Genomic DNA, 24,373 nt, shown 5'->3' on the forward strand with positions numbered 1-24,373 from the left:
CCAACATTCTCTTATGCATGTGAAAGCTGGACCGCAGAAGAATTGATGCCTTTGTGTTATGGTGTTGGAGGAGAATATTGAAAGTGCCACGGGCTCCCAAAAGAACCAACAGAGCTGTGTTGAAAGAAGTGCAGCCAGAGTGCTCCTTGAAGGCCAGGATGGCCAAACTTCGTTTCTCATACTTTGGACATGTTTTCAGGAGGGACCAGTTGCTGAAGAAGGATATTATGTTTTGCAAGGTGGAGGGTCTGAGAAAAAACAGAAGACCCCTAACGAGATGGATTGGCAAAGTGGCAGCATAAATGGGCTCAAGCGTGGCAACAATTGTGAGGTTGGCCCAGGATTGGGCAGTGATCATTCTGCTGTGCATAAGGTCACTATGAGTTGGTACTGACTCAATGGCACTTACAACAACAAATCAAATTGGTCACTTCTTTTTTCTGTTTGATTTGATTTGAGACAATTTCTATGTCTCAAATTAAGAAGAAAAAAAAAAAAGCCACTCTTCACTTGGGGAGTGTGGTGGTTCCATACAAGCACTGCAGTTGTCCATCACAAGATCTGCAGCTCAAGCTCAGGAGCCACTCTGCTGGATAAAGTTTTTGTTCCTGTGAAGATTTAGAGCCTTACCACACTATACAGGTGCAGTGTGAGTGGGAACCAACTCAACAACACTTACCAATAATAACTACTCCTCATTTATTGACTTTCTAGTTCTCCAACATTTTGCATTTGTGACAAGAGAAAATACTCTACTGACTGTTTTGTGCAACCAGGTGTGTTCATCATCCATTTTTTACATAATTTTGGTTTCAGATAATTTCCTGGTCCTTGGAAACTAACCATGTCAATAAATGTGCAGTTAGTGCAACGCTAAAAATAGTGCTCAATTCCCACAATGTCTGAATTGGCAACATTTATTTAAAAGCCTGAAATGTCTTTTGAATAAAAGTTCCTAATTTCTCAGAAACAACAAAATACAACAACAATACACATAAACTGAGAAATATCTGAGAGTGATGGGGTATACCAATTCTAAAAGTCTTTTCATATTCAGTCTTTTAAGAGATTGCAGTTTTTAAGTGCTGACTCATAGAAACCCTACATACAGTTTCCAAGGAATGGCTGGTGGGTTTGAACCTCTAACCTTGTGGTTTTTCCATCCAGTGCTTATCCTACAGTGACACACCAGGGTAAACTCTATATTTATGTCAATTTCTTGAGAGTTTAGTGAAGTTATTTTTTTGAAAAAAAAAGATATTTAATATAACACTAACATTATAAGATATTTCATTAGGAGAACACTGAAGTGACAGCAAGGGAGACTATATTTATATTGAGAATCTTTCCTTCCAAAAATTTCTTTAGAAAAACAACAACAACAATAAGCTATGGTATATATTTGAAGGAAACATCACAGTCATGAAAATAAAAACAACTGTTTGATCAATAAAATAATTGCTTTATCTGTGTCTTTGGGCATTGAATGTTTCATATACCTTTGCTTCCAGTAATAATATATATCAAGAATGTTTAAAATGGATTCAAAATACAATATACCAGTCCAATCCATTTTACAAAAGGCAGGAAATTTAAATGGCAGCATACATCCCTTTTTTCATAGAATAATAAAAATAATGTCTATTTATTTAAGTCAGTTTTAGGTAGCAGCGGTAATTTATAAATGAATTCCTATTTTCAAAAAATAAAAAGCTAAGACTTCTATAATTGAAGTATCACAAAAATTCAAGAAGAAAAATACTTACAATTCTAACCTCATAGTTCACAAATAAAACTTGTATGAATTGTAAAGTACTTTTGGGTGCTGTCAGAACTACAATTGTAGATGAGCAAACATCAAAAGAGCTGGCAGTTTATTTTAAGAACATGTAAAACATATTGGGTCTGGATATCAGTTCACAGCTAATTTTTGTTGTCTAAACTTGTCTTTTTTAAATTTTATTTATTTATTTATTTATTTTGCTAAAAACACACACAGAGAAAATTGAAGCAAATGCATTTAAACAAAACCTTGGTGATTTTCAACTTGGTCAATTCATCTTTTGTACTTGATTTAGAAAAGACTTATTTTTAATTATTTTATTTTTCCATAAAAGGAAGAAACATTTACCTTTAATGATTGAAATGAGCATTTCAAGTATATGCTACAATATTAGACTTAATGCACAGCAACAGATACAGGGCTGACAATCACACACATACAAAACGATCCTGTATAGAATTTCTGAAGAGCGATTAGTGGGTTTGAACTATCAACATTATGGTTAGCAGTCTGGCGTTTCTCCTACAGCGCCATACCAGGACTATCACACATGTCTTTGGTTGTTGTTGTTGTGTGCCATCTAGTCGTTTCTGACTCATATCAACCCTGTATAGGGTTTCCGACAATTGGCTGGTAAGTTTGAACCACCGATCCTGCAGTTCAAACCAATCTTGAGGTCTAGTGCTTTTCCTATGGTGCCACACCAAGATTCCATGTCATAGAGACTCAAAAACAAAAGCAAAAAAAGAAAATAGAATTCTATTCCTCAGTAACTCCTTTTATTTTTACACTTCGCTCAACTTTTTGTATTCTTAGGTTCCAAACTAATTTGATTCTCTTGGACATTTTGCTGCATAAAAAATTAATAGCAGAATAAAATTAAATCTAATGTTGTTAAGTGCCGTCGAGTCGATTCCGACCCATAATAATCCTATGTAGAGTTTCTGAGGAGCAGCTGGTGAGCTTGAACAGCCGACCTTGCAGTTCAAACGGCTTTGCAGTCTGGCGCATTACCTATAGCGCCACACCAGGACTCCTAATAGTAATGGCAAATTTAAAGTGCAAGTTGTAGATACATCCATTTTGGTAATTTGTAATACTGTTTCTAAGCAAAACCTTTAGCATAGTATGTTTCACACATCTAGTCATAAGAAAGACTTGTTTTTAGATTAGCATTTAACTCACTACATAAATATGAATGAAAATTTATAATATGTAAAAAGATGAAAGAGTATTGTATCCCAGAAGAATTAAATCAGAAGATAAAATCTATAACTTTAAGATTGTTGTTATTGTTGCTAAGTGCCTTCCAGTCAATTCTGACTTACAGCGACACTGTATAGGGTTTATGAGGAGCATCTTATGAATTTTACCCATAGATCTTGCAGATCAAACTTCCATTGTGGTTGAGTACATTAACACATAGCGCCACACCAGGACTCCAATTTTAAGATATTGTTGTTATTAAGTGATGTGAGTTGTTCCAACTCATAGTGAGGCTGTATAGGGTTTCCGATGAGCATCTCAGAGCTTAAACTGCCAAATTTGTGGTTCAAACTGACTTTAAGATAAGGCACAGGAATTGAAACAAAGAATTGAAACATCATTTTTCTTACAAAAACATTGACTAATCTGTACTTTTGTATGGAACAGTTTAATTTGTCTGAATTACAGATGTGTGTGCTGAGCTGATTTACATAAATACCATTTTATCATTTTTTTCAGAATGGTATTCAGGAAAGACATTTTCTATAAACCGTGCCTCTGAACAACAACAACACTGCTTATTTATCATATTAGGATAATTCAAAATTTGACATACAGCAAATAAAAAATGAAAATTTAAGATGCATGTGAATGATAACGTCTAAGAAGAGAAAGGAAGATCTTTAAAATCTATGTAATAAAAAAGCACTTTTATGTTTATATCTAGAGCCCATTGTCTTCTTTCACAGAAGAGAGACCTGAAAGATGACCCAAACACATTGGCACATATATTTTATAACTTTTATTTTGATTTACTGTAATCACAATATGTATAGCATATGGACTCTACCTTTAACTTAAAACACATGTAAATCTTGTATCCTCAAAGACTGTAGATAATTACATGAACATTTACAATATTTGCAAATATATTGCTATAGGTTCCATTCAGTCAGTTACAAATCAGAATGAAACACTGCCCTGTCCTGGCAATTCCTTGTAATTGTTGCTAATTTTGATCCCATTATTGCAAGCCACTAAGTCAGTCTTCCTCATTTTTGTTGAACTTCTTGTTTACCAAATGTGATAAACTACTCTAAGGGTTAGACTCTCCTGATGACATGTCTGAAGTATGTAAAATGAAATCTTGCCCTCCTTGCTTCTAAGTATTCTGGCCATACTTCTTCCAAGCCAGACTTGTTCAGTTTTCTACCCATTCATTGTCTATTTAATATTCTTTGCCAACATCACAATGCAAAAGCATAAATTCTCCTTTTTTTCATTTTAGAAGCTCAATTTACTTCTTTACAAATCTGTGGGTCCCTTTTTATAGGTCCACAATCTTTGTACAAATTTTGGAGTATCTCTTAATTTCTTTTTTTTTTTTTTTAAGTTTTTATTGTGAGGTTTACAAGGGAGAACATCAACAAAGATTACAATCCCCTACATGCATCATCAAATAATCCCAAAGGGTATACCACACAGGCCCGTGCCCCCTCCCCACCCTCCCCGAGCCATCAAAGTCAGGTCAAGTGGGTACTGTCTGCAAGTATGGGTGTTCTTGTGCATCTCCCATCACTTCATATCAGCTGGACACTTCACTCTCCACTCTAGTCCTCTGTGACCATGTCACTGCCTCTGGACCCAGGAGTCCCTGGGTCTTGCCACACTACTGGCCATCCAGGTATCCACCCCAGTTCATGGGGGTCTATTGAATGTGGTTGGGCTTAGCTGGCAACTTCATTGCTGTTTTTTCCCTTCTTCCCCATATCAGTGACCAATGTGGTTACCAGCCAGACCACGTGCCTGCTCATGTATTCCCCTTGAGTCTCAGTCTTGGAAGGGGGTTTGCTCTGAGGGGTCCTGACCACTTGCCTTGATGGCTCCCAGGCAAACAGCTTACTTGTTCTTGTAGTAATCAATCAGACTGGTGTTATTGTTTCAGATTTTTCCTGCCAGTCTTTCTTTCATGAAGTATCTTCTGTTCTTCTAGCCACTCCAGGCTGGTCTACTCGTCCTGAGGTGGAAATTTCCTACCTCAGTCAGTTCTGGATGGAGTTCGGGATTCCACCTTTGGTCTTGTGCAATGTAAAGGTTCCACAGGAAGCCTCTTTCACTGGGAAACTTCTAGCCCCCTTTAAGGTATTACAATCAGTTAATAGATTGAAAATGGACTTACATGCTTTCTATAATGATGATTCTGATTATTCCTTTCTCCCCACCTCAAGTGTCTGTTTTACAATAGTAGGCAAGGGAAACCAAGCATCTTAACACTATTCCCCTCTTTTACCCCTTCAAACTGTGCCTCAATCTCTGTATCCTGGAGTCCTATTGTTCCAAGGTTGTGCATACATCAATCAACATTTACCTCTGTCACACTTAACCCATGCAAACCTGCCTAACTGTTTTCCCATCAACCTTGTTCTTCCATTCCCCTCCCTCTTCTTGTGTATTGCCCCCTGCCCAGCACCCATGCTATCCTGTGTCTATTCCTCACCTTGTGCTCTATCTTCCTCTCCCTCCCTCCCCTCCTCTCATCCCAGTCATCCTGGTGATCAGCAAAAATATATATAACTTTTTCCCCTTTTAGTGTGGGTTCTTTTTTTTACTCTTTTACAATAATGGTCCTATGCAGTATTTCTCCTTTTGTGACTGACTAATTTCACTCAGTATAATGCCCTCAAGGTTCACCCATGTTATGCAGTGGCTTGCATCTTCCTTGTTCTTTAAGGTAGCATAGTATTCCATTATGTGTATGTACCAAAGTTTTTTATCCATTCTACAATTGATGGGCACTTAGGCTGTCTACATCTTTTTGCTATTGTAAATAGTGTTGCTATGAACGCTGGTGTGCATATATCTACTTGTGTTGTGGCTCATGTTTCTTGTGGGTAAATACCAACTAGAGGACTTGCTGGATCATAAGGTATTTCTATCTCCAACCTTTTGAGGAAGTGCCATATTGCTTTCCAGAAAAGTTGGACCATTTTGCAATCCCACCAGCAATGCAGGAGTGTCCTAGTCTCTCCACATACTCGCCAGCACTTATCGTCCTCTACTTTTTTGATCTTTGCTGTTATTGCTGGTGTGAGATGACATCTCATTGTTGTTTTGATTTGCATCTCTCTAGTGGCTAGTGAGCATGAACATTTCTTCACATTATAAATTCTCCTTTTTGTCTTCCTAATTTGTTGTCCAGATTCCACATGAATGGAGGCACTTGAAAATGCCTTGGCTTTGGTCAGGTGCAATTAGTCCTTGATTCAAGTGACAGCTTTGCTTTTTAACACATTAAAGAAGTCTTTAGTGCAGTGAATTATTTGATATATCTCTGCTACCATGTGTTTGTAACTTTCACCAAAGGACTTTTTCATGGTGCCTGAGTTATTAGAAAGAGGACAAAGATACAAATATGATTCAGTTATGAATAATTGTTTAACTGTGATTGTGAAAACTTGGAAATCTGTCAGGGAACTGGGTGTAAAATGAGTCATCTTGATATTGTTAGTGGCTAGTCAAGCAAAGGAGTGAACAGCCCGCTGACATCACCAAGATGGCTCATTTTCGCACTCAGAAGAATGGCAAAATTGACCAAGTTGCTTGCCCTGATTTTGGATTAGAGTAAAATTAAACTTTTGACAAATCCACTTTTTTCTTCATTTATCCAGATGTTGTATATTGGTCCATTGTAAAGATTTATTTTTTTCCCTTTTGATTGAGATTTAAGAAACTCTGAACTGGTAACTGCAAGGTCATCAGTTCAAACTGACCAGTCACTCTCAGAAACCCTATACAATGTTACTACAAGTTAGAACCAATTCAATGACACTCAATAACAACAATCCATACTGAAGGTTGTAGTCTTATGAACAACTGCTTCAAGTTCTGTTTATCTTTAGCAAGCAAATTTGTGTCATCTGAATATCACATGTTAATAAGTCTTCCTCCACTCCTCATGCACCAATCTTCTTCATATATGCTCCAACATTTTGGAATATTTGCTCAACATAATGTTTGAATAAATATGGTAAAAGGAAACAACACTTTGTCCTTCAATACCATCAGTCCTTGATGACATGCTACATCCGAAAATGGTTGACCACCACTCTTTGTCATACTGTGGTTCCTTGTGTGATTCTGGAAGCTATGCTTCTGGTATTTTAAATACCAACAGGTCCATCCAGGGTGGAAATCTTTTAGCAGTGCTTCCAGACTAACATAGTCTAGGAAGAAGAAAAGGTAGACCACTTTTAAATAGTTAACCAATGAAAATAGTTTGAATAGTTGCAGAACATTTTCTGATACAGTCCCAGACAATGAATCCCTGAGGTTGGAAGCTACTCAAAATATGACTGTGGAAGAGTTATCTTTTCAAAATAGAGTTTCCCTTTTTACTATAGAAAATGCAAAACTTTCAGGATCTTAATTTGCTGATGGGCATGACACAAAATGAAAAGAAGCAACTACAAATGTCCATTAATAATTGGTTAATGGCATATATGAAGTATGAATCTAGGAAAACTGGAAGTTACCAAAAATTATAAAGATCAGTATTATAAATATTGGTTAGCTGAAATGGACTGGTACTGGACATTTTGAATCTGACTATCATATGGTTTAATATGCCAGGAACAAGAAACATAAGAGGAATGGTGCTGCATTCATCATGAAAAAAAGTAAGTCAGTATTTATCCTGAAGTACAGTGCTATTTTTGATAGATAATATCCATATGACTATAGGAAAGACTAGATACTACCACTATTATTCAGGTTTATACACAAACCATTGAAGCCGGTGATGATGAAACTGAAGAAATATAACTACTTCAATCTGTAAATTGACCAAATATGCAAAGGAGATCTTTCAATAATTACTCGTGATTAGAATGTGAAAGTTGGAAACAAAGAAGGATGAGCAGTTGGAAAATACGACCTTGATGATAGAAACATTGCTGAAGAAAGCATGATATAATTTGCAAGATCAATGATTTACTCATTGCAGATGCATTTTTCCAGCAATAAAGGTGACTAACACATGGAGCTCACCAAATGGAATAGAAAGGAATCACAATGATTACATCTTTGAGAATAAAAAATAACAGCCAAAGCAAGATTAGGGCTGACTGTAACTGATTACCAATAGTTCATATGCAGGTTCATGCTGAAGATGACATAAATTAAAACAAGTCTATGAAAGAAAAAATACGACCTTAAGCATATTTTACCTGGGTTAAGAGACCTTCTCAGAAATAGATTTTAATGTATTAAACACTAATGGCCAAGACCAGAAATGCTGTGGAATGACAAGAAGAATATCATAGAGGAAGAGAGCAAAAGGTTATTAATAACGCAAGAAAGAAAGAGAAAAGACCAAATTGGATGTCAGATGAAACTTTGAAACTTGCTCTTGAATTTAGAGAAGCTAAAACAAATACAAGAAATAAGAAATCTTATACAGGATCACTATGAGTTGGAACTCACTCCATGGCATATAACCACCAACCACCATATCATTTAATATTTTGCCTATAAAACCCTTTAATCAAGTTGATGCTTGAATTCTTCCTTCAGGTCTTTCAATTTGAGAGACTGAGCATGTTCTTTCCTTTCGGTTTTCTAATGCCCGTTTTTCACATTTCATACTACTTGACTTTTTTTTTCTCAAGCTGTCCTTTGCTATGTTCTGCTCAGTTCTTTTGCTTTCTCGTTTCTTGTATTGTTTTAGGCTATTGAAAGTGTTATTTTTACTTATAAATTTTCTATTGAGTTACCCATGTTCAAGTTCATAATTGTCTTCCCTACATAGTAAAATGTTCAGTGTGAATGGTCATAGTTAATTGGTCAATAATTGGTAACTTAATGAAGTTGTTGTCAAGTGTCGTTGAGTCATTTCTGACTCATAGAGACCCTGTATAGGGTTTCCAAGGAGTGACTGGTTAGCAGTCCAATGCCAATCCTATAGTGTCACACCAGGACTGCATTTACTAATGTAGATGAATGTAAATATTAGCTATGTAATGATACAAGCAACCAGTTCTGTGGTTAGTTGTGTTAAGATAGAAGATTCATCATCTATGCCTCATAGGTAGAACTGAAGAAGGACCTTTCCTAATTGGACATGGAATCATAGTAATTTTATCAAATTGTTGGTCAGGAATTGTTGTTGTTGTTGATAAATACCATTGAGCTGGTTCCAACTCATAACAACCCTATGCACAACAAGATGAGACACTGCCTAGTCCTGCACCATCATTATGAATATAGTTATGTTTCAGCCCATTGTTGCCGTCATTATGTCAGTCCATCTCATGGAGATTTCCTCTTTTCATTGACTCTCCACTTTACCAAGCATAATATACTTCTCCAGGAACTGTTCCTCTTAATAACATGTCCAAAGAATGAGAGGCAAAATCTCAACATCTTTATTTATAAGGAGGATTCTCTCTGTACTTTTACCAAAACATACATATTTATTCTTCTAGCAGGCCATGGTACTTTCAATAATCTTCACTAAAATCATAATTCAAATGCACTGATTCTTTTCAGATAGTCCTTAGTCATTGGTGAACTTCCACATGCATATGAAGTAATTAAAAATAGCCTGGCTTGAGTCAAGTGCACTTTAGTCGTATAAGTGAAATCTTAGCTCTTTAATACTTAGAAGAGGTCTCTGGCAGCAGATTTACTGAATCCAATAATTCTTTAATTTCTTGACTGCTGCTTCCATGAGCATTGATTGTGATCCAAGCATAATGAAATGCTTTAACACTTCAATCTTGTCTGCATGTATTATGATGTTATTTAATACCTTGGTTGTGAGATGTTTCATTTTCTGGACATTGAGGTGTAATCCATACTGAAGTCTTCGATCTTCACCAATAAGCATTTTATCTCTACTTTGTCTTCAACAAGTATATCGCATCATCTGCATATCCCTGGTTGTTAAGCAGTCTTCCACCAATCCTCATGCCATGATCGTCTTCATATAATCTGGCTTCTCAGATTATTTGCTCAACATAAATATTGAAACAGTATGGTGAAAGGATACAAAACTGGTACACAACTTTTCTGGTTTTAAAACATTCAGTATCCCCTTATTCTGTTTGAACAACTGCCTTTTGGTCTATGTATAGGTTCTTCATTAGCACAATTAAGTGTCTGAGATATCCAGTCTTCACAATGTTATCCACACAGTGTGTGGTTTACATAATTGAATGCCTTTGCATATTCGATAAAGTACAAGTAAACATCTTTCTTATATTCTCTGCATTTAGCCAAGATTCACTTATGTCAGCAATCATCCACCTTGTTCCATGTTCTCTTCTGAATCAAACATGAATTACTGGCAGCTCTTTGTAGAGGTACTGCTGCAAAAGTTTTTAATTATCTTCAGCAAAATTTCACTTACATGTGGTATTAATTACATTGATCAATGATTTCTACATTCCATTCATTCACCTTTCTTTGGAATAGGCACAGATATGGATCTCTTCTATACAGTTGGCCAAAAAGCTCTCGTACAAGTTTCTTGGCATAGATGAGCAAGCAACACCAGTGCAACTTCAGTTTGTTGAAATATTTCAATTTTCATTCCATTAGTTTATGGAGACTTGCTTTTTGCCAGGGGATTCAATACAGTGTGGACTTGTTCCTTCAAAACCATTAGTTCTTGAACATGTGCTATCTCTTGTGATGTATTTAAGCATTGACCAATTCTTATTGATACAGTGACTCTGTGTATTCCTTCCATCTTCTTTTGATGCTTCCTGAGTCATTCAATATTTTGCCATAGAATTCCTCAACATTGTAATATGAGGCTTGAATTTTTTCATTAGTTCTTTCAGCTTGAAAAATTCTGAGTGTACTCTTCCTTTTTGGTATTCTAACTCCAATTTTATAAAGATATTTTACTTTAATTTCTCAAGATATCCTTTGAAATGTTTTCTTCAGCTCTTTTACTGCATTATTTATTCCAGTTACTTAAGCTTCTCAACATCTAAGAGCAAGTTTCTGACTCATTTCTGACATCCATTTTGATGTTTTCTTCCCTGTCTTTTTAATGACCTTCACCTTTTTTCATATATGACATTCTTGATGTCATCCCCAAACGCCTCTAGTCTTCAGTGATTATGATATAATGCATTCAATTTGTTCTTAAAATGGTTTCTAAATTCAGGTTGGATAAACTCAAAGTTGGACTTCTGGTGTGGCACTAGAGCATAAACACTGGACTGAGCACAACAAGGTGGTAGTTCAAACCTACCAGCTGTACTTTGGAAATCCTATAGAGTGTTTCAACCCTATAAGTTGAAATTGACAACAGCACTTAACAACAACAACAACATACTCAAGGTCATATTTTGGCTCTTATGAACTTGTTTTAATTTTCTTAGACTTTTAGCTTGAACTTGTGTATGAACAATTGATTCCTCCACAATCTGCCCCTAGTCTTGTTTTAGTTAATAATATTGAGCTTCTCCATCATCTCTTACCACAGATTTAGTCTATTTGAATTCTGTGTATTCCATCTGGTGAAGTCTGCATGCATGGTCACATTTCATGATGTTGAAAAATGTATTTGCAAAGATTTTGCAAAATTCTATTTTGATATCTAGCATCATTTCTATCACCAAGTCCATATTTTTCAACTAGTAATCCTTCCTCTTTGTTTCTAACTTTCATATTATAATCAACAGTAGCTATCCATGCATCTTGATTGCATGTTCAATCAATTTCAGATTGAAGAATTTGGTAGAAGTCTTCAATTTCATTATCAAAGGCTTTAGTGTTTGATGTGTAATTTTGAATAATAGTGGCATTAATTGGTTTCCTTGTAGGCATATGGATATTATTACATCTTAAATATGATTGTACTTCAAGATAAATCTTAGAATTCACTTTTTGATGATGAAAGCAATACCTCTTTAATTTGGCATTACCGGCATCATACACCACATGATTGTTAGATTCAAAATGGCCCATCCCTTTCCATTTTAGCTCACTAATACCTAGGATATCAATCTTAACATGTTCCATTTCATATTTGACAACTTCTAATTTTTCTAGATTCATAATTCTTACATTCTTTGCTCTAATTATATTAATGACTATTTGCAACTGTTTATTCTCATTTTGAGTTTTGCCCCATTAACAAATTAAAGTGCTGAAAGATTTGATCCATCCATGTCATTAAGGTCAACTTTAATTTGAGGAGGCATGTCTTTCCTAGGCATATATGAATGCCTTCCAACCAACGAGACTCTCTTTTGGCACTTTATTAGACAATTTTCCATGGCTAGTCATAAGATTTGTAGTGGATCACCCTTCAGAAGTGGTCTGCCTTTTTCTCTTCCTAGTTTATCTTAATCTATAAGCTCTGCTGAAATCTATCCACTATGGATGCCCTTTCTTCTTGTTGTTATTAAGAGCCAGGGAGTCAGTTTATACTCATATTGATCATATATAGGTTTTCCGAGGCTATAAATCTTTATGGAAGCAGAAAGCCTCATCTTGCTTCCTTGGAGCTACTGGCAGATTTGAACTTGTGACTTTGCGGTTACCAGCCCAGCTCATAAGCCACTACACTACCAGGGTTCCTTATGGGTGGCCTGCCAGTATTCAATATACTGGTGACATAGCTTCTAGAATCAGAGCAACACAATACCACAGTTGTGTTGAGAAATTGACAGGTGAGTAAGGATTAGTGAAAACACCACCTGTAGAAGTGTGAGACCTATTTGAAGGATATGTTGAGAAACAATAACTTCACATTTAGATATTTTTATTTAATAACAATTTCTATGATTTTATAGCAGTACTTTTTGACTTAACCTTGTGTATGTATGTCTGTAGTTCTGTTTAATGTTTTTGTTTCTGTTAAGTTCATTGGAGTCCATTCTGACTCATAGTAAGTCCATGGGATTTCCAAGGCTGTGAAATTTGCAGGAGCATAAAGTCTCATCTTTTTCCTATGGAGTGACTTTTAGGCTCAAACTGCCAACCTTATAATTAGCAGTACAGTGCTTGTCCTACAGAACTATCACACTCCCTTATCATTAATATTGATTGGATTGTAATTGCTTTAGTGCCAGAGGCTTTATCATTTTTTTCACAGGTATCTTCATGTTGTATTAGTTCAACTTTTCAAAAATCTAATAAAAAATTTCATAAAATGCAACCAGATTAATATCAACAATAAATTTTTATATAATATTTTTAAGAGAACAATTTCTACCTATGTATTTGTTTTCACTTTACTATTTGGATTTAACAATTTCAAGAGGTAGCATATGATCAAGAACAAATGATACTGAGGGAAGATGATACTGAAGGAAGGGATGTAACACAGAAGGCACTGGTCAAAAAACAAACTTCCAGAAATTGATGGAATACCAATTAAATATTTCCACTATAGACACTTATTCTTCTATGCCAAGACATTTAGAAGATAGCTACTTGGCCAATATATTGGAAGAGATCTATATTTGCTCATTCCAATGGGAGGTGACACAACAGAATGAAGAAAACATCAAACAACACCATATCATATAAAAGCAAAATTTTCCTGAAGATAATTTAAAAATCATTGCAACAATACATTCACAGAGAACTGCTAGAAATTCAAACTAGATTCAAAAGAGGTCATGAACTAGGGATATTTTAGCTGATGTCAGTGGACCTTCGCTAAAAAGAAAGAATACCAGAAAGATGTTTACTTGTGCTTTCTAGAGTATGCAAAAGCTTTTGACTGTGTAGATCAGGACAAACTATGGATAACATTGTAAAGTATGACTATTCCAGAAGACTTAATTTTGTTCATTAGGAACCTGCAAATAGACCAAGAGACAATTGTTAGAACGAACACTGAATGGTTTAGAATCAGGAAATGTGTACAACAGGGTTGTATCCTTTCACCATATTTATTCAGTCTGTATGCTGAGAAAATAATCTGAGAAGCTAGATTACATGAAGCAGAGCAAAGCATGGAGATTAGGAAAGGCTCATTAACAAACTGAGCTATGCAGATAATAAAGCCTAGCTTGCTAAAAACAAAAAGGACTTAAATTACTTACTGATGAAGATCTAAGGAGTGTGGATTGCACCTCTATTTAAGGAAAGCAAAATCCTCACAACTAGGCAAATAAATAACATCATGATAAATGGAAAAAAGATTGATGTTGTCAAAGGCTTGAATATACTTGGATCTATAATCAACACACAAGAAATCAAAAGACGTATTGCATTAGGCAGATCTGCTGCATAAGACCTCTTTAAAGTGTTCTTAAACAATAAAGATCCAAGGTCAATTTGAGAATTAAGATGAGGCTGACCCAAATCATGGCACTTCAATTGCCTCATATGCATGTGAAAGTTGAACAATTAAGAAAGAAGATCATAAAAGAATGTTGAAGAATATTCAAAGTACTGTGGACTGCCAGGAGAAAAAACAAATCTGAGTTGAAAGAAGTACAGCCAGAATGCTCCTTACAAGTGAGGGTGATAATATTTAGTCTCTCATACTTTGGAAATATCATAAGGAGGGACTGGTTCCTGGAAAAGGACTTCCTGCTTGGTAAAGTGGAGGAATGTTTTTGTTGTTGTTGTTAAGAGCCGTCGAGTCAGTACCAACCCATAGTGACCCTATATAGGATTGCTAAGGAGCAGATGGTGAGCTTGAACCTCCGATCTTGAGGATCAAACCAATTTTGCATTCCAGTGCATTAACCCACAGCACCACACCACAACTCAGCAAAGGAATACTCACTAAAAAAGAGGTATGCCTTTAAGTAGATGAATTGGCACAGTGGCAGCAGTAATGTGCCTAAATGTAACAATTGTGAGGATGGTGCCAGACCCAGCAGCGTTTTGTTCTGTTGTGCATAAGGTCGCTATGATTTGCAACTGACTCAACAACACCTAACAATAGCATATGAATGCCACAAGAACTGATATAGTAAAATGACCTTTGCTATTAATGTGCACATTGCAGGTTTGAGTACATATATTGCATATCTATGTTCAATTTTTTAAAATAATTAATAACGACTTAATGCTTATTGCTGTAAGTTGTTATGTTGATGTAAAATAGATAATTTAGCAAATTGAAACTTACATTTAAAATAAAATATTTAAAAGCTTCAAAGGAAATATTCAAAATTCTATGTAAAACCAGTTACATGTTGTTGATATTATTAGGTACTGTTGAGTCAGATCTGTCTCATAGTAGCCATATGTGAAACCAAATGAAAAACCGCCAGTCCCTTGTCATCTTAAAATCATTGCCATGTTTTAGTTCATTGTATCAGCAACTGGATCCATTCATATTGCTGAGAGTCTTCTGTTTTTTTGCTCAGCTTCTTCTTTACCAAGCACGTCCAGTGTTAATGAGACAAAGTCTAGCCATCTTTGCTTCTTTGGCCTTTCCATTGCAGTTGTTTCTGTTGTGTACCACTGAGTCAGTTTCAACTCATAGCAATACTCTATAGGGTTTCCAAGAGTCTAGTAGGTTTTGAACTGCCATCCTTATGGTTAGCAGTTCAATTCTTATCTTATAGCACCAGTGACAGCCAATAATATCTTCAGTTTCCTTTGTCAACATCTTCATTCAGCGGCAAAATTCTCCTTTGGTCTTCCTTATTCATGATCTTGCTTTGTCACTTATGTGAGGTGATTGGAAATACTGCCTTTTGTCAGGTAAGTGTACCTTCGTCCGCAAAGTGACATATTTGTTCTTTAACACTTTAAAGATACATTTTTTACTTTATTTACAGCTCTGTGAAGTGCATAGATTAAAATGAGCTACATATATACTCTAGTTTTATATGGAAAATACATACAAAATCACTCTTGCATGGATATTAATTATATCTACTAACAAGGAATATACTTTTTCTAAAATCCAAGAAGAATCTAGAATTGGTCTTTCTGGTTGCCCTGTGTGCAAACAGCATTACTAATTTTTGCTTAAGTGTTTATGATGTGCTTTACATTGCCCCTATCCAGAGAAGTTAACAGGTTACGATTCAGAGTCAGAAAAGTTCAGGGCCTATTTCTTCCAGTCAGGAGAATCTTCTCAACCATACACACAGGCAGTCCTCTCTGTGTGGCCCTCAGCCCCTTAACCGGGTGTCTACTTTGCTCCAGTAATGTTTCAAAGCTCTTTTAAGCCTGTTAGCAAATGCCCACAGGGCACACCACTCCACAAGTGTAAAGGCACCTGAAACAGGCTCCATGAGTCAGTAAACTGAATTCTAATTAAATGTTTGGAGTCACCCCATGTTGCAAGCAATCCTTCTGCTCAGTCTTTCATTTTTACTTGATCCCTACACTTGGTTCTGCTACTGCCACACCTCTGGTGTCACAACTTTCTGAGTTAAGGAGGCTCAATACACAGGGAACTCAGGGTTCAATGGACACATTCTACACCTTGCTCTTAATTCATTATAATGAAAAAAAAAACAACCCTCCTACTTCTGAGATGCTGGTTCAAGCTCATCAGCTGCTCCTCAGAAACCCTATACAGAATCGCTATGGGTTGGAACCGATTTGACAGCACTTAGTAACAACAACTTCTGAGATGGCTCATTTTATACCCAATTTAGCATTCCAAGTTTTCACAATTAATCCTGTGCCACAATTAACATACTTCCCCCAGTTAAGTGTTTAGAGGCACCCCACTCTGCCAGCAACCCTCCTGCCAAAAGTCATCAGCCTAACTTGCTTCATGGGCTGGGAAGCCCACTGCCCTCCCTTGTGCTCTGCCTCTTGGTTCTGCTATTGCCAACCCTCTGTCACACCTCTGATGTCACAGCTTTCTGTCTCTGAGTCAGGAGGTTCGATGCCCAGAGATTTCAGTGTCCAAAGGACATGCTCTACTCCTGGCTTTTATTCTTTGATGAGATCACCCCTACTCCTGCTTCTGAGATGACTTATTTTATGTGCATGTTATCATTCCAATTTTTCACATTTAATCCTCTTAACAATCATTCACAACTGCATTATATAATCCATGAGCATCTTCCCTCACCTTTGCTTACCCAGACTTACCAGGAAAAAGTTGTTTGGTATGAATTACAAAGGAATGACTAGAAGAAAACTTATTAAATAATTCACTGTACTGCAAAATACTTTCAGAGTATTCTATACATTTCAGCCCCACCCCAAAATCACAAAAATCTCAATGATCCCTTCTACTTGCCAGTTTTTTTGGTTCTCTGACACATTTCTAGAAAAAGTGATCTATGCTTACAAGTTCTTCTTGTTAACCTACTTTCATCTTGAATATTGAGTTTACTGGTCTCTGGCAGATGTTTAAGTGCTGTGAGACAAGAAGCAGCATGAAGACATTAGAACATTTATTCAAGTTGGCTATCATAAATAATAAGATATTAAAATTATCCCTGATTTATATTCACTAGTGTCAGATACACTTTAGTTTATTTACAGTCCGTATCACACGTTATAATTGTTCTAGCTAAGAAAGTGGGTCAGAACTTATTTATTTGAGTATGAAACACTAAATAATAAGCTGAAAATATATCTATATTTTATATCCAACTACATTTGTTCTTTTTAGTTTCTACGCGAGGCAAATGAAAACATTGCCAGGTCCTAATAACCAGTCTGAAAGAAAATGATCAATACTGTTTTTAATATTTGAAGGTTTCTCTCATCTTGAATTCTTTCTTTGTTATCATTATCTTAGTGATAACATTGAAAGTACATGACGGTTCAGATTCACTATATATATATATATATAGTGAATCTGAACCGTCATGTACTTTATTACATATATATATGTGATATATATAAAGGAGCTCTGGTAGTGTAGTGGTAGCGTAAGGCTGCTAACCTTAAGGTCGGCAGTTTGAAACTACCAGCTATTCTGTGAGATAAAGATGAGGCTTTCTGCTCCCCTAAAGATTTACAGCCTCAGAAACCCTATGCAGGGTCACTATGAGTCGGAACTAACTCCACAGTATTTAACAACAACAACATATATAAATATATTATATATATATGGAGTCCTGGTGTGGCACTGTTGGTTAATGCACTGAACTGTAAAGTCGGTGGTTCAAGCTCACCAGCTGCTCCTCAGAAACCCCATACTGGGTCACTATGCGTCAGAACTGACTTGACGGCACTTAACAACAACAACAAATATATATATGTGTGTGTGTGTGTGTGTGTGTGTATAGCACATGGTGGCTCAGTACAATATTCACTGGACTGTGAACCAAAAGATCTACAGTTAAGCCCTCCAGCCACTCCAAGAAGAAAGATGAGGCTTTTGATCCTGCAAAGATGTAAAGTCTCAGAAACCTTATACAGGGTCGTTATAAACCAGAACTGACTTGAAGGCATTTAACAATATTATATATATATGGTGGTGGTGTGCCATGGGGTCAGTTCTGACTCATAGCAACCCTGCATAGGATTTCCTAGGCTGTAAAATTTTATGGAATCAGAAAGCCTCATATTTCTCCCACAGAATGGCTGGTAGTTTTTAACTACTGACCTTGAGATTAGTAGCTCGACTCGTAGTCTTTATGCTACTATAATACAGTTTATAAATTATAAATAAAAATTTAGATGATATAAGGATTTTAATTGAAGTTTCTCTGAAGACACATACAAATGTCTAAGAAGCATATGAAAAAAATACTCAACATCTTTAATTTTTTTCCACTTATCTTGAATGTTATTTATTAGTCCAGTGGTTAGGATTTTTGTTTTCTTTACATTTAGTTGCAACCCACACTGAAGGCTGTGGTCTTTGATTTTCATCAGAAAGTATTTTAAATCTTTTTCGCATTCAGCAAGCAAGGTTGTATTATCTGCATATTACAGGTTGTTAATGAGTCTTCCACTTATCTATATGCAAAATTCTTTTTCATATAATCCAGTTTGTTAAATTATTTGCTCAGCATACAGACTGAATAAGTATGGTGAAAGAATACAAGCCTGGTGTATATCTTTCCTAATTTTAAACCATTCAGTGTCCCCTTGTTGTCTTTGAATGACTGCCTCTTGGTCTATGTATACCAGAAGTGAGGAACGTCTGGCCTGTAGGCAGTATGCTGTTGTTAAATGCCATTGAGTCAATTCTGATCCTTGGTGAGCCTGTATAGGGTTGGGTTTCCAAGGAGCAGATGGTGAGCTTGAACCACTGACCTTGAGGTTCAAACGACTTTGCAGTCTGACGCTTTAGCCCACAGTGCCACACCTGGACTCAGTAGGCAGTATGTTGTTGGTGTTATATGCCTTGGGGTCAATTCGACCCATAGCGACCCTGTATAAGGTTTCCAAGGAGCAGCTGGTGAGCATGAACCACCGACCTTGAGGTTCAAATGACTTTGCAGTCTGACGCATTAGCCCACAGTGCCACACCAGGACTTCGTAGGCAGTATAAGGCCCTGGAAATCATTTGGTCTGGCCCTGCCAAGGCAATGGTAGGTGGGACTCAAAATTCAATGATCTAGGAGCTTTTTCTATAGCAAAGTGAATTATAATAATAGCATAAATTTTGAGAGACAACAATGATAGACAAGACCCATATGATGGTATAGACAAATATTCTTCTCAACTCGCTGTGGCCCATGCACCTGAATTGTGGTGACTCAGAGCAAGGCAGTTTGGAAGTGTACATGTTGTGAAAGTGTGGTGAAAATCCAGTGATGATGAGATGAGATGTTGTGAGATAGTTCTTAGTGATGTTGGTGACCTTGCCACAGATGATGGACGAAGATGTTGTCAACTTCTTTACTAACACAGATGATAATTCCAATACAAACTTTATCCACACATCCATGATCAACAATCCTTGAAAATTGAATCTCAGATGAAGATTAATGAAATTAATTTACAAAGAAAAAAAACCCTCAAGAGTCAATGATATGAACATTAGGTATATTCCAAATCCAAGCTGCAGGATTAGAACAGCTATCAAAGCAAATTAATTCCATCGATGGTGACACATACACTGGATAGTTATTAAAACTTAAGTGTTGCGACATCCTACAAATTGATGACTACAAAGCAAATAAAAAGCTGATGCAGAGTATCTTTCTTTCCATGAGAAATGGACAAATAATGTATTTTTTGAAGTCAAAGGCACACCTGTATGCCAGGTTTGTGGTGATGCTTTAACAGTATTGAAAAAAAAAAAAGCCAATCTGGAGCAACATTACAGCTTAAAATGTGCTAAACTCAATGAATTGGAAGAACAATTGTGTCTGGATAAAAGCAATGTTCTTCAGCCAAGTTTGGAATCATAACAAGCTTCTTTCACAAGGCCTCATTGTAACAGAGATAATGTTATTTAGTCAAGTTATGTACTGATCAAGCTAATCACAAAGAAACTGAGGTCTTATGTAGGGGGGCAGGGTTGTAAAAGAGTGTATGGTAGGTGCTGCAGAGTTCTTAGCACCAAAGTATAATTGTTTCAGAGTGTTAGTTTGTCTCAGAAAACCATTTCATATCAGATTACCGATTTAAGACAAGATATTAAAAAACATTGACTGATTCTGCAGGAGATCTCAAAATTTTCTCCCTAGCTTATAATGAGACAATGGACATAACAAATACTGCCCAGCTGGCCGTTTTTGTCCATGGACAGCATTTGACATGTGAGAGGAACTGCTGTCACTGGACACCATGCATAGCACTACAGGAGATGAGGACTTGTTTGAGAGGCTTGTTTTATTAATGAAAAAACTTGAGCTAGCATTTGAAAAGTTAAGTGACCTTACTACAGATGGAGCTTCAGTCATGGTTGGCTCACAAAAAGCATTAATTACGTATGTCAAGAAAGGACTGAATTGTCTCAATCTTGATCCATGTGATTTAATTATGTGCTACTGCATCCTGGTGTGGCGCTGTGGGTTAATGCACCATACTGCAAAGCCATTTGAACTGCAAGGTCGGCAGTTCAAGCTCAACAACTGATCCTCGGAAACCCTATACAGGATTGCTATGGGTCAGAACAGACTCAACGGCACTTAACAACAACAACAACTGCATCAAACACCAAGAAAGACTGTGCATAGTAGATGTGGCTCAACAACAACAACAAAAAAACTGGTTATGTTAACACTGGTACCATACATAAGCTTTGTCAAAAGCAAAAGATTCAACAGCCACCTGTTTAAAGAGTTACTGAATGATCATGACTGAGTATAGTCATCTTGTTTATAACTGTGAAGTGTGGTGGTTGAGTGTGGTGGTAGGAACATGCTCATGAGGTTTAACGAACTGTGGGATGAAGTCAAACAGTTCATGATGATGAAGGGAAAACCTGTCAGGAAGCTCAGTGATAGCAAGTGACTATGTGATCTACTGTTTATGGTGGACATTAGCAAGTGCTTCTCAGAGCTGAATGTCAAGCTGTAGGTCTCCATCCAGCTTCTCTGTGCCCTGCTTTCAAATGTGAAATCATTTGAAAGTAAATTATGGCTGTGGAAAGTGCAACTTGAAAGAATAACACGGTGTATTTCCCCACTCTGGAAGGACAAAAGCCTTGTACATCTTTACTACATGTTAAGTAAAAACATCTTTACTACACTGTTTAATGTGAAACCAGATGATGTGCCTGATAACTTACAACATGAAATTAGCTGCAAAGAGATGATGAGCTGCAAGCTAGGTACAATACCCACCCACTACTTAAGTTCTATAAATACAATATAAGCAATGATGAATTTCCCACTTTGAGGAGACATGCATTGAAATACACATATGGGTTCAGAAAAATTAGGGCTGAGAGCAGTTCTATTAAAAAATTTTCATTACAAAGAGTCAACTGCACTCCAGACTGATGGACTGGAAAAGTAATTGTGAGATGCAACATCATCAACACCAGCTAACATCACATGCCTTATCAAAGACAAGCAGTTCCAGCCATCACATTAGAGATGAGTTTATTAAATATTGGACCAAATATAGTAGGCTAATGCTTACATTGATAATTTTGTATAGTCTTAGAATGATGTTACAAATATCCAAATGACCCTTGGCAAAAAAAAAAAAAAAAAATGTCCGCCTCTAATAAATAAGTTCCTCATGAGCACAATTAAGTGTTCAAGAACACTTATGCTCTGCAATGTTGTCCATAGCTTGTCATGATCACACAATTGAAAGACTTTGCATAGTCAATGAAATACAGGTAAACATCTTTTGAGTATTCTCTGCTTTCAGTCTAAGTCCATCTGATTTAAGCAATATTGTCCCTCGTTCCATGTCTTTGTCTGAATACAGCTTGAACCTCTGGCAGTTCCCTGTCAATGTACTGTTGCAGCCATTTTTGAATTATTTTTAGCAAAATTTTATTTGTGTGCAATATTAATAATATTGCCCTATTTCTATATACTGTTGGGTCACCTTTCTTCAGAATGGACACAAATATAGATCTCTTCCAATCAGTTGGCCAGGTAGTTATCTTCCAAATTTCTTGATATAGATGAGTGAGTGCCTCCTGTGCCAATCAGTTTGTTGAAATATTTCAATTTGTATTCCATCAATTCCTGGAGCCTTATTCTGCTCCAATTACTTCAGTGCAACTTGGACTTCTTCCTTCAGCATTACTGGATCCAGGTCATATACTACTTCTTGAAATGGTTGAGCATCGACCATTTCTTTTGGATGCAGTGGCTCTGTCTGTGTATTCCTTCCATCTTCTTTTGATGCTTTCTGTATTGTTCAAAATTTTGCCTATAGAATCCATTGGTGTCACAAGTTGAAGTGTGAATTATTTTTCTTGAGTTATTTGAGCTTGAGAAATTCTGAGTGTGTTCTTCCCATTTGGTTTTCTAAATCCAGGGCTTTGCACATTTAATTGTAATATTTGACTTCTCCTCTCCAGTTTCCCTTTGAATTTTTATGTTCAGCTCTTTTATCTCCATGTTTTTTACATTTGCTTTATCATCTTTACATTGGAGAATAAGTTTCAGAGTCTCTTCTGACATCTATTTTAGTCTTTCCTTCTTTTTTGTTTTTAAAGCTTTTATTGTGACTCAAGTAAAAGTTTAAAGGCAGATTATCAATATTACAGTCAACAAATCATATTTTGTTTCATTGCAATGATTACAACCTCTCCATGCACCATCAGTTAACATTATTTACCTTTTTGCCTTTAATTTTGTTTTTGTTTTTTAACATACACATACCACATACAAAATATGTATTCACTTAAATGTCCAGAAGGCACATTTTTTAAGCCAGCCTCCTGCCCGCAGGCACACAGCCTTTATCATTCCATGGGCCTGTAGTCCTCAGATGCTCTATCTCTCTATACCATCACCTCTGTCACTGTCTCTGCTGTCACCACGTTTCTGGTTAGACTTCTACACGCCACCCATGCTCTTCCCTCTTGATGGTCCTAGGGTCCTCAGTTCCTGAAATGAAAAATTAATTACTCCCACATTCTAGTTACATATCTTCTATATTTACAGTTGTAACCATTGCAATTAGTCCTGCTAACAATTACTCATAATTCAAACATAAACTCATATCCCCATCCTCCCCTACCCTCTTTCACCAGACCCATGTGGATAAGAGGAAAACTATTCTATGGGAATTATACTTTACCCTCATCATTCTGAAACTAAGCACACTCACACAAGCTTTTAAGCCAGCTGCTTTGTACCTTTATAGTCCCTCATTTTTGATAGCCAATGTCTGAAGTGCCTGTTCCTACCAACCCAGTGTACTGAGGAGGCAAGCTTGACCCTTGATATGAAGAATCTTTCCTTTTCGGTAGGAATTTGGAGCACTACGTCCACAAGTCAAGGTCCAGTTCATCACACTGTAGTGATATACACTTGCTTCCCATATCAAACTTCTTTATCTTCATCTAGCCAAGCTCTGGTCAGCAAGCCATCCAAACTAGATCCCGTGGATACTACATGCAAGTTTGGGAATTCTCACCCACCTCCCCCACTTTAGACCAGCTGGTTGTTTCATTCTCAACTCTAGCCCCCAGTGGCAAGGTCACTCACTGTTCATAGCCTCGGGAGTTTCAAACCAGCCTGCCCTTCCTCTTCTGTCTCTCATCTCCGTGTCAATGGCTGCTTATGGAACATGGCCAAATCTTTGTTGTTGCATTTCTCCCACTTCCATTCACAAGTAGACCAGGGTGGTCACCAGCAGTCATATAAGACTGCTTGTATGTTCCATTTGAGTATCAATATTAGAAGGTGGCTTACCATGATGGGCTGACTTTTCTTGCCTTGATGTCCCCAAGGAAAACATCTTGCTTGATATTCTAACAGCCAAACAATCTTCTTCTTCTTTTTTCTTTTTCCTGCTGGGCTATCTTTCAAGAAGTATCTTCTGTTCCTCTAGCCCTTCCAGGTTGAGCTGTATATTTTTTCAGATGGTAATAGCACA

Source organism: Chrysochloris asiatica, unplaced genomic scaffold (genome assembly GCF_000296735.1).
Source record: "Chrysochloris asiatica unplaced genomic scaffold, ChrAsi1.0 scaffold00068, whole genome shotgun sequence".
Taxonomy (NCBI): Eukaryota; Metazoa; Chordata; class Mammalia; order Afrosoricida; family Chrysochloridae; genus Chrysochloris; species Chrysochloris asiatica.